This window comes from Callorhinus ursinus, unplaced genomic scaffold (assembly GCF_003265705.2).
Source record: "Callorhinus ursinus isolate GAN/ISIS: 27379988/994484 unplaced genomic scaffold, GSC_fseal_2.0 scaffold2, whole genome shotgun sequence".
Taxonomy (NCBI): Eukaryota; Metazoa; Chordata; class Mammalia; order Carnivora; family Otariidae; genus Callorhinus; species Callorhinus ursinus.
This window is the reverse complement of record NW_027397064.1, coordinates 36954029-36966826: the sequence shown is the minus strand read 5'-3', so window position 1 is coordinate 36966826 and position 12798 is coordinate 36954029. Positions and strand designations below refer to the sequence as shown.

Here is a 12798-nt window from a genome sequence, read left to right as displayed (position 1 = left end):
AATAAGAAAAGAGAGGCTTCAATCTGGCTTCATGTGACAGAAAAATATAGAAACAGTAATACAGGAAAAAACTCAGTTTGGCATCTCTTTCCTATCTTTCTGTAGGCTCTGTATTCTCCTTTCTAATCTATATTTAATAATAACCTATTCTGACATGGGAAAATATTGCTTGTATTAAAGTATTCATTCAAAAGAAGTTTTTATTTGTCAAACGGAGCTGCCAAAATGTTACCTTGTAGCTAACCACATATTATCAATGTCTCAAGATGCTAAAAATCACAAGTATCATTCATCATAATGACACCTCTGGGGGACAAAACATAGATTCAAGATACATCTGATAAAGGAATAGTAAGAAAAAAATTTGAATCAAAAAAGTGTCACATTTGAACCTGACTGAGTTTAAAATTATATTCAAAACTTCAAGTGCTCAATAGTCATCAACCCAAAGAAACCTGTTCTAAATGGGTTTATGACATCAATATAAATCAAACACAAATATAAAATTAGTATGTCAATTATACCTCAATTTTTAAAAAGCAAAAATACCCTTTCTGTGTCTTTATACATCAGCTACTATGCAAAGTACTTTCACATATGCTCTTTTTAAAATCTTGTCCTCTTACTTCAATGTTAAAAAATTTGGTTCAGGGGCACCTGGGTTAAGCCCCCAGCTCGATTTCCTCTTGGGTCATGTTCTCAGGGTCATGATCTTAGGGTCATGGGATGAAGCCCCAAAGGGGCTCACCACTGGGTTAGGAGTCTGCCTGGAATTCTCTCTCCCTCTCCCTTTGCCCTCCCCCCCCAACCCCGCTCTCACACGCTCTGTCTCTCTAAATAAATAAATAAAATCTTTAAAAAAATCTGGTCCACTTGGAAACACTGTCATATCTTATTCCCAATATCAGTCTATATTCTTTGAGGATAATAACCATACTTTATTAATCTTCATACTGCTAACAATCATCTAATTTTGGAAAATATCTGATACATGTTTTTGATTAAATAAATAAAAACTGATTCTCTATCTTAGTTTTTATTTCCCACAAACTGCCTTAAACATCATAAGAGTGAAGCACTTCATAACTTACTGGTATCCAAATTTACGTATTCAGGAGAGACTGCTAAAACAAAAACTTGAAGACATACTAAAAGTGGAACAGATATAAGCCACATCTAAGTAAACTCGTTATAGTGAGAAGTAAAAAAAAAAAAAAAAAGAATCTGATAACAAAACATAAAATAATTTTTCATTCTTTAGGGAAAAAAACAGAAAAGAATTACAAAGTCTATAAAGACCACTGATGATGCTCAAATTTCACTGGCAGGCCAAGGAAGTTTTAACATTAATCTCTAAATCAAAAAGAAACCAAGTTAGTTGAAGCTATATACTAGTTAGTGCCAAAGAAAAGTAGCTTAGACTTTTAGTGATAAACAACGAGTAAATTCTACAACTCCTGAAGAGAGACAAAAAGAGTTTCAAATATAAGCTAAAAGGCAAATTATATTACAGTTCCTTTTAATTCTTTATCTGCTTAAGGCTTTCTACTATAAAGACTAGTAGTCTTAATCTAAAGTACTAAAATTTACCTGCATGCAGACTGCAGATTTTCCTGAAATGGCCTCAAAACAATTAATTCATGAATGAGGCAAAGCTTCCGTTTTACAAAATGATCATGCAATAACAAATATTATATCTGAAAGGGCTTAGAATAAGCTTTTCTCCCCATTTCTTGCCAGCAGATTAAATCAATACTGCTAAATCAAAAGTAGAAAATGTGGATCAACTAAACTATCGAAATATAAAAAAGAAAAAAGGAAAGAAAACCAAGAAGCTTTTCTCTCTTTTTCTGGTACGAGTGTATTCTGATGCATTCTCACACAGCATTTTTACAATTATTTGAAAACCAAGTTCCATTGCTAATACTGTGTTCAGATTACTTTTTCACTCATTACTCTGAGAGTAGCAAAAATCACAAAACCCTCCTTTTGGGTCTTTATTGGGTTGTGAGTCAATGGGACTGCCGTAAGTATAGCAGGCCATTAAGAGCCCAAGCTCAGGAGTCAGATTGCTGAGTATACATCTGGACCTTGCTATGTCATCTTTTTGTCAACTTGGCCAAGTCATTTAAACTGCCATTGTACAGGGCCAAAATAGTATACATAGTGATATAGTATGCTACACACACACACACACACACACACAAATTTGCTTTTATTTATGAAAAACAAACAAACATGGGGACGATAAAGAAAAAGCCACCACGAATGGTTACCTGAAGAAAATAAGGATTCAGCGTGGAGGTATCAGGGATAAAATATAAAACTGCTCTTAAAATACCTCCTTATATAGTTTTTCCATTGGCCTAAATGGTACAGTTTGGTATTTAAAAAACCATGTAACTCATTAAAATAAGTACAAAATTTTTTAAACACATGAGTTCATAATGATATTAAAAAATACACAGCCACTCATAAAAAAGAAAAATCTGATGATGAGTGATGTTGAGCATCTTTTCATGTGTCTGCTGACCATCTGAATGTCTTCTTTGGAAAAATATCTATTCATGTTTTCTGCTCATTTTTTAATTGGATTATTCATTTTTTGGAAAATACAAATCAAAACTACAATGAGATATCTATCACCTCACACCTGTCAGAATAGCTAAAATCAACAACACAAAAAACAACAGGTATTGGTGAGGATGCAGAGAAAGGGGAACCCTCTTATACTGTTGGTGGGAATGCAAACAGTTGCAGCCACTGTGGAAAACAGTATGGAGGTTCCTCAAAATGTTAAAAATAGAACCACCCTATGATCCAGCAATTGCACTGCTAGGTATTTACTCAAAGAATATAAAAACATGAATTAAAAGGGGTACATGCACCCCAATGTTTGTAGCAGCTTTATCTACAATAGCCAAATTATAGAAACAGCTCAAATATCCATCAACTGATGAGTGGATAAAGAAGATGTAGCATATATGTGCAATGGAATATTACCCAGCCATAAAAAGAATGAAATCTTGCCATTTGAAAAAACATGGATGGAGCTAGAGAGGATTATGCGAAGTGAAATAAGTCAGTCAGTGAAAGACAAATACCATAAGATTTCACTCATATGTGGAATTTAAGAAACAAAACAAAACATAGGGGTAAAAAAGAGAGAGAGAGGCAAACCAAGAAAGAGAGTCTTAACTATAGAAAACAAACTGATGGTTACCAGAGGAGAGGTCATGGGGTTGGGTTAAATAGGTGATGGGGATTAAGGAGGGCACTTGTTTTGATGAGCACTGGGTGATGTATGGAAGTGTTGAATCACCATATTGTACACCTGAAACTAATATTACACTATATGTTAACTAACTGGAATTTACATCAAAACTTAAAGAAAAAAGAAAAACCCACAGCTAACATCATACTTAATGGTTAAAGACTGAGAACCTTCACCCTAAGACCAGGAATGATACAGAGATGTCTGCTTTTGACTCTTCTACAACATTGTACTGAAAATTCTAGCCAGATTAATGAGGCAAGAAAAGGAAATAAAATTTATTCAAATTTAAAAAGAAGTAAAATTTTCTGTATATAGTTGACACAATCTTATATAGAAAATCCTAAAGGGGGCACCTGGGTGGCTCCGTTGGTTGGGTGTCAAGACTCTTGAGTTCGGCTCAGGTCATGATCTCAGGGTTGTGGAACTGAGTCCCGCACCTGGCTCTGTGCTCAGCGGGAAGTCTGCTTCTCTCCCTGTCCCTCTGCCTCTCCTCCCACTCAGGTGCTCTCTCTCTCTCTAACGGAAATAAATCTTAAAAAAGAAAAAGAAAAGAAAATCCTAAAGAATCCACAAAAAAACTATTAGAACTAATAAATGAATTCATCAAAGTTGTAGGATGCAAGCTCAAGACTCAAAAATCAGGTGTATTTCTATACACCAGCAATAAATATCCAAAAGGGGAATTAAGAAAGCAATTCCACCTACAACAGCATCTAAAAGAATAAAATATCCAGGAATAAATTTAACCAAGTAGAAAGACTTGTACACAGAAATCTACTAAATATTGTTTAAAGAAATTAAAGATGACCTAAGTAGATGGAAAGACGTATTATATTCATGAATTGAACATTTAAGATTTTTAAGATGTCAGTACTACCCAAAACAATCTATAGATTTCAATGCAATCACTATCAGAATTCCAGAATGTAAAAGCTGATTTTCAAGTTTATATGAAATTGCAAGGGGACCCAAATAGCCAAAACAATCTTTAAAAAAAAAAAGTGGGAAGGTACACATATCCTGATTGAAAAATTTACTACAGAGAAGACCTTCAGCGTTGCCCTGGCGGAACGGAGACAGGCCCTCTGGTTGGAGATATGTGTAACACACCGACTTACTGTGACCTAGGAAAGGCCGCCAAGGATGTCTTCAATAAAGGATATGGATTTGGCATGGTTAAAATAGATCTGAGAACCAAGTCCTGTAGTGGAGTGGAATTTTCTACTTCTGGTCATGCTTACACTGATCCAGGGAAAGCGTCAGGCAACCTAGAGACCAAATATAAGGTCTGTTAACTATGGACTTACCCTCACCCAGAAATGGAACACAGACAATACTCTCAGAACAGAAATCTCTTTGGAGAATAAGTTGGCTGAAGGGTTGAAACTGACTCTTGATACCATATTTGTACCAAACACAGGAAAGAGGAGTGGAAAACTGAAGGCCTCTTATAAACGGGATTGTTTCAGTCTTGGCAGTAATGTTAATATAGATTTTTCTGGACCAACCATCTATGGCTGGGCCGTGTTAGCCTTTGAGGGTTGGCTTGCTGGCTATCAGATGAGTTTTGACACAGCCAAATCCAAACTGTCACAGAATAATTTCGCCCTGGGTTATAAGGCTGCAGACTTCCAGCTGCACACTCATGTGAATGATGGCACTGAATTTGGAGGGTCTATCTACCAGAAGGTTAACGAGAAGACTGAAACGTAAATAAACCTTGCTTGGACGGCTGGCAGTAACAATACCCATTTTGGCATCACTACTAAATACAAGCTGGATTGTAGAACTTCTCTATCTGCTAAAGTAAATAATGCCAGCCTGATTGGACTGGGTTATACTCAGACCCTTCGACCTGATGTCAAACTGACCCTATCAGCTTTAATCAATGGAAAGAACTTCAATGCAGGAGGCCACAAGTTTGGGGTGGGATTTGAACTAGAAGCTTAATGTGGTTTTGAGTAAAGCATCCGATTTGTCCCTGGAGGTGAAGAGAACCCACTATGTTTTGGCCTTAAAATTCTGTGAAATTTCAAAAGTGTGAACTTTTTATTCTTCCAAAGAATTGTAATCCTCCCCACACTGAAGTCTAAAGATCGCAAGTCCATCCTAAGGGAGGTACTTGAAGGCATGCCTGGAAGTTGTCATGTTTGTGCCACATCTCAGATGAGTTCCGCAGTGTTATTTTAAATGTGTTCCTCAGCAACAATGTAGTGTCATGTTACAAAGGAAATGACCCGATCCTCTAGTTTGTACATCACGTCCTGCATGTCCCACACCACTTTTTCATGACCTTTTAATATATTGGTCTCTGTGCTGTAGTGTAATCTTTGGTTTTACATCAGAGTAAAATAAAATAAACCCATCACATTTGGGGAAAAAAAATTTACTACAAAGCTACAATAATCAAAATAGTGTGGGTACTGATATCAGGATAGATGTACAGAACAACGGAATAGAATTGAAAGTACAGAAATAAACCCATACATCTATGGTCAATTGATTTTCAATAAGGGCACCAAGACCATTCAACAGAGAAAGAATAGGCTCTTTCTATATATTGACATGGAAAAATCTAAAAAAATATATTAAGCGAAACAATCAAGGTATAGAAGAATATACATATTTTGCTATTTTTTATAGAAAATTGAGGAAGCACAATTTAAAAATATGTATATATTTGCACTTGCTTGTATGTATGTATACACACACACACACACACACACACACACAGAATATACATCCATCCACATATATGTGGAAAATCTGAAAGGATAAGCCTGAAAGTAATAAGTATTGTTACTTGTTGAAGGGAAAGGGAGAAATCTGGAAATGTAGGAGAGGTTGAAGGGAGACTTTTCAATCTATATCTTTTTTCATTTAAAAAAGTTTTGATCCATGTGACTATATCATTTAAACTAATAAAGACCTTTGTTACATGGTTATTCAAATATGTTTATAGCAGCTTTATCTACAATAGCCAAATTATAGAAACAGCTCAAATATCCATCAACTGATGAATGGATAAAGAAGATGTAGCATATATGTGCAATGGAATATTACTCAGTTTAATAATAATAAAATAATTTTAAAATTATTTAAAATTATTTTAACACAACTATTTTTTATTTAAATTCAAATTAGTTAACATACAGTGCAGTACTGTTTCCAGGAGTAGAATTTAGTGATTCATCACTTACATATAACATCCAGTGCTCATCCCAACAAGTGCCCTCTTTAACACCCATCACCCATTTAGCCCATTCCCCCACCCACTTCCCCTCCAGCAATCCTCAGTTTTTAACATAACTATTTTTAAATAAAATTAGAAACTAGAGACATTTTCAAATTTTGCAAATCACTGTAGTCAAGACAAATTTTATGAACCACAAAAAGAAGGGAGTGAGAGTCTGTACAAGTTGATGAAGGGTTGTGTTCTCCATCTGATAGCAATAGATGCCCTAGTTTGCCTGCATTATTTATAAATAACCTGCCTTTTAAAAAAATATCTACAGCAACTGATTCCAGTAGAAACTGCGCTTCCATCTTGCTTCACACTGATGGTTTTAAACAGGGGTAGCTGAGCTGATCAGGCTGTACTATAAAAAAAATGTATTGGTTTCAATATTGGTAAAAATTATATTGGAGATGGTAGTAGGACTATGAGTAATTTTAATTTTATTCTTTCTATTCCCTGTATTTTCCATGTTTTTCACTGAGCTTAATTTTCATAATCCGGGATAAAACTGTATTTTATAAGACAAATGATTGTGGTGAGAATACAGAGGATGAACTGCAGCAGGAAAAGACTGCAGCAAAACATCAATCAGGAGTGTGCTCCGAAGTTAGGGAACAGATGACAAGTATCTGAATAAAAGCAGAGGCAGTGAGGGTAGAAATAGATGTTGAAGAGGTGAACTGACCAGGCCAGTTGGGTAGAAGTGATGAAGAAACTTTAAGAATAAGTCTCAAATCTCCATGTAGGTAACTGCCACCAGCAACATTAAAGAAAAGAAGAGGTGAGTTGGTTACAGGATGGAGGGTCTGTTCAAGTTTGGTTTGGGTTATAATGAGTCTGAGAAGTATGGGGCCCATCCAGGTGTAGTTGTCAAGTCAACACTGGAAATACAATGATGGCACCCAGAAATAATTAAAATTGGAGATTTAACCCTATAGGTATTAGCTGAGGCCATGGGGATGGATGGCTTGCTCAGAATGTGCCAAGAGAAAAATTAGAAGAAAATGATCTAGGATAAAAACCTGGAGAATGCCAGGATTTAAAGTGGAAGGAAAGAAAGCAGAGGACAAAGCAGAAATAAATGTATGCAGGTAATTGGGAGAAAATGGTCTGATGTAAAGCCAAAAAAATATATACATTTTCAAGAAGGAAACTGAGATCAACAGCAAAAAATTCTGAAAGATTAGAGGATAAAGCCTAAAAATGTCCATCACATTTAGCAGTGATGAGGTCCCTATTGACCTTAGTGGGGGCAGTGACAGTCAAATATTGAAGCTGAAAGCTACACAGAGGTAGGTGTAAAATGGAAGGGGAACATTTCAACCAATAAGACTAAATCATTCAGTGGCAAACTTTCACACTATATGTATACCATTCATTGCAAATCTTTTTTTTTTTTAGTTTTTACTTTTTTTTAGTAATCTCTACACCCAACATGGGGCTCGAACTCACAAACCCATGATCAAGAGATGCATGCTCCTCTGACGAAGTCAGCCAGGTGCCCCTCATTGCAAATCTTTAATAAGTGAACATGGAAACTATACTCTCTTCTGCTTCATAGCAAAAAGGTAAAGCAATATAGTACAGTGATTAAATATATTCCCTGTATGCAAATCCTGTTCTATTACCTGTTTACTGTGTGACTTTGGCCAAGCAACTCTGTGCCCTACATTCATTCCTCATCTTTAAGACGGGGATGGAAATCATACAACATCCACGGGTTGTTGAGGATCAGATGAGGCAATGTGTATACAGCAACTGGCTTAGTGTCTGCTCCACTCTAGAGTCAGATGTTCTATCTCCTAGTTCTTCCATCTGTGCAAAACCAAAAAGAAATGAAATCTAGATCTCCCCAACTGAAGGACTCCTTGTTATGCTTACTCATTCACTTGATAGTGAACATGCATTGAGCCCCTTCCATGGGCCAAATACATGCTGGATCCTGGGGACACAAAAATGATTCAGGTTTGGTCCCAACTCTCACAGGCCAGAGGAAGCAATGGCTACATTAAAAAAAAAACAAAAACAAAAGGTGGCAGGAAAAATCACAGAATGTGAAATTACTTATTAGGGTTATGGGAAAACAAACAAGAGAACACAAATTTATGAGTATTTACATAACAAAATGATGAAAACAACACTTACGATTCTCTCCCTAGCACTTTTCACAGTTCTTCATTACAATATCCTGAGTAAGATTAAAAAAAAAAAAAAAAAAAAAAACAGGGGCACCTGGGTGGCTTAGTCAGTTGGGTGTCCAACTCCTGATTTCACCTCAGGTCATGATCTCAGGGTCCTGGGATTGAGCCCCGTGTATGGCTCCACACTCAGCAGGGAGTCTGCTTGAGGATTTCTCTCCCTTTCCCTCTGCCCCTCCCCACTAAAATAAATAAATAAATCTTAAATAAATAAATAAACAAATAAATAAATAACAACAAAAACTAAACTAAACTGCCAGTTAACTAATTTTTGTATGCTTTATAAAATATTAATCACTTATTCTAAATACCTATGTTTAATCTATTTTATTCTTCTCTCCATTTCTCAGTAACTTCATGACATTAACAATAAATCTCCTGAGTCACCTTTTGAAGGTTTCTGTATCCCATATGCAGTAAATCACAATGTAATCTCATTAAGATGTAAAAGCTTTCTCTGCCTTACAAACAGCTTATTTACTTAATCAGAATATAAAAGCTAAAGTTACTTAATGGAAAGTATTCAATAGACCAATGAAAATGGGAATATTAAAGCATCTTTTAATATGATCTCAGTAGAGAGAAATTAATGTTTCATCCTGTAAGATGCCTTCTTGAGATCCTGTATCCTTAATCATCCCTCTCCATTAATTGCCCTATAATCTGATGTCATAACTGGCTATAAAAAGCATTCTGCTCACCTAGGTAGGACTCTAAAGACCTAGGTTTCAGGTCTTAGAAGATCGTTTTCATGATCTGGGACTAATTCTTTAACTTCTCTGCAACTTCAGTGAAGGAACTGAAAATACCTGTCAGCCCAGTCAAGGTTGTCGAAAAAAACATACAAAGAAATTTTTGCCAAAGTGCTCTTCAAACAGTCAAGTACAAAACTACTGCAAAGTATTCTACTGGACTGTGACTTACCTGGATTATAACTGCTATAGTAGATGAGTTTTGTTTTCTTAATTACTTATTCCAAAATAGTCCAAAGGAAACTAAACAGATTGGAAGTTTGTAAATATCTACTGAGTATGTTTCGTTTAGTGGAAAATGCCTCATTTAATGTAATAAAATGTCAGGACAGTGCAGAGCTAGGTATCCTGAATTTCCTCCTACTAATGTATACAAATGTGCCATCTCCACCCCTGTCCTTCAAACTGTTTAGAAACAAGAAACATAGGCTATAAATTAATGAAGTGAACTAAGAAGAAAGTAAAATGACAAAACTATTCAACAGTTATTTATTGAGTGCCTGCTTTGTGCCAGGAACAATTCTAAGCCTTTGGGATATAATAGTGAACTAAACAAATGAAAAAACTCCTGTCCTTATGGAGCTTACATTCTAGCAGAAGAAGGAAGGGGGAGATAGACAATAAATAAAACACATAAGAAGTAAATGGCAGAGTGTAATGGAAAGTGATAAGTGTTTGGGGAAAAACAGCAGAGCAGGTAAAGGGTCTCAAGAATAGGAAAGCAAGACAGGCTTCCTTCAGAAGGTGACACTGGAGCGAAGAATTGAGTAAAGTTTAGGACGTTAACCTCTTCATCCCAGGCACAGAGAACCAATGTGCAAAGACCCTAATGCAGAAGCTTGCTAGAAAATGCTTGAGGAGCAGCAAGGTGATAGAAGAGAACATATGAAGATGCAAAAGGAACAGAGAAATTGAGAGCAATATAAAGAAACAGACTACCTGTCTGAATCTGCTTTGTACAGCACTGACTGATTTCAGCTCAGGTCATGATCTCAGGGTACAGCTCTGATTATGTTGGCTGATAAGCTGGGCACCACGGCACTACAAGTTAGAAAAGGGGAAAAATCTCCTTGACCTTCTGTTTCTGAGTCTCTTTTCAAGCAGGGCCAAGACCATCTCCTTCCTAGACAGTGTTTTTTGAATTTGACTAATGAACAGATCCCTTCCATAAAGGGGAAAAAAATTCTGGCATAGTCCCTCAGATAAATAAGTCATTTTTACCATAATATTGTATACACACAAATACATAACTGAATACCAATAGTACTAAACAAATACATAAGACAAAAAAATGCATTAATTACAAGCAAAACTGAAAAATAAATAAAATTCTAATTAACAATGCTCATTTACTGCAATTGATACTGGTGTTTTGCTGGAACTATAAGGAGATTTTACAACACTGACTACTAACAGCAAAGTTTTTTTTGAGTTAATTATGAAAACAATGCATGATGCTAGATGATAACTCAGTTCTGCTCATTTTTCACTATCAAAACTACTGTGAAATCCTTGGTTTTGGCCCTTTCTTGGCACAAGAACATTATTTACAAATTAAACCCACCTTTTGTCTTTTCTCATAGGCTCCGACAATGAAAGCAGGATTACTCAGTGACAGCAACATTATAGGCACAAATGCTATACACTGAGGGTCCTAATGAGTCAAAATACGTTTAAATTCTTTAGGGGGATTATCCCTGGAACAAAAACACAAAAAAACTTCTTATGAAAGGTACACCTCTGAGAATATGCTTACATGTTCCCAGGGATCCGGATCTTTGGCTGCATCTCAGCATATAGTTAATAAGCAGAGAAGAGACCACTGAGGTGTGTGTAGAGTGTGATGTATGCAAGAGAAAAATATGCCAAATTAGAGCATCTGTTTTCCTTAAATTACTTTGGGAATATCATTTAGCAACTTACTATTTCATTGAAAACTAGCAGCAGTAGATAATTTTTTATCAAATTCAAAGCCCTCATTTGCCTCAATTAAATTAAATCAAGCTTATGAGCACTGAGTTACTAAGAAACATTCTTTAAAAAACTACATAAGGGGCGCCTGGGTGGCACAAGTCAGTTGAGTGTCCAACTCTTGGTTTCAACTCGGGTCATGGGCTCTGTGCTCAGTGCGGAGTCTGCTTGAGATTCTCTCCCTCCCCACCCTCCCCCTTGAGCTCTCTCTCTCTCTAAAATAAATCAATCTTTGGGCGCCTTGGTGGCTCAGTCAGTTAAGTGTCTGCCTTTGGCTCGGGTCATGATCCCAGGGTCCTGGCACTGAGCCCCGCGTTGGGCTCCCTGCTCCGCGGGGAGGCTGCTTCTCCCTCTTCTTTTGCCCCTTCCACCCACTCATGCTCTTTCTCTCTCTCATAAGTAAATAAACAAACTCTTTAAAAATAAAATAAAATAAAATAAAATAGATCCTGAACACTACATCAAAAACTAATGATGGTTTTTGCTGTAGTATGCTGGCTAATTCAGAACGCCTGTCTGAATCAGCTTTGTACAGCACTGATTGATTTCAGCTCAGGTCGTGATCTCAGGGTACAGCTAATTGAACATAATAAAAAAATAAATAATAAAATAAACAAAAATTAAAATACATAAATAAAAATAAAATACTATTTTATTATTCTAATTGTGCACAAAGGTCATTTCCTAAAGACTGATTTTTTTGCTTTTGCTTTTGCTTTTTCATGACTTCCTTTAGGTATATGGATTTAACACACTATATAGTGTGTATTATCTATCATGTATTGTTCCAAGTGTTTAATAATTATTAATTAATTTAATCCTAACATCAATTCTCTGACTTATTTGCTATTATTATTCCCACACTGCAGAGGGTGAAACTGAGTTATAGAGAGATTGTGTAATATGCCCACAGCCACACATCTGATTAGTAGCAGAACCAGGATTCAATCCAAACATCTGGCTTCAGAGTACATATGTTTAACTACCACACTATGCTACCTTACATTTACTCATGGGCCTTCAACAAATACCTATTTTCTTTTTCCTTAATGTATTTATAGCAATTAATCATATTTATGATTTTCAATATACAAGACTGGAAATCTAGAAAAGTGAAATAGGTGAATTTTGCTGGGTACCAAAAGCAAACTATCATGGCAGTTTTGCAGAAGTAAAAGTGTTAGGGTTACTGGATGTGTTTACTCGTCAGATACAAGAATCACTGTCCACAGAGTGTTCTCTGATTATTACATAGTTAACTTCTGTTGGCAAGGAAGATTAGCATTGGAACCTGGCTACTGCCACAATGAGGAACAACCCTGTGAAAAACTGAACAGAAGCATAAACCTCTCTAGAGGATAA

At 36.0% G+C, this 12798-nt stretch overlaps 1 protein-coding gene and 1 pseudogene across 6 annotated transcripts in view; one reads left to right on the top strand and one right to left on the bottom strand.

The window, feature by feature from the left end:
* Positions 1-12798, bottom strand: part of HECW2 (HECT, C2 and WW domain containing E3 ubiquitin protein ligase 2) — a 349247-nt gene that overhangs the window by 170107 nt on the left and 166342 nt on the right. The gene's annotated exons all lie outside the window — the stretch shown is intronic.
* On the top strand, positions 4326-5377 carry LOC112840817 (non-selective voltage-gated ion channel VDAC3 pseudogene; annotated as a pseudogene).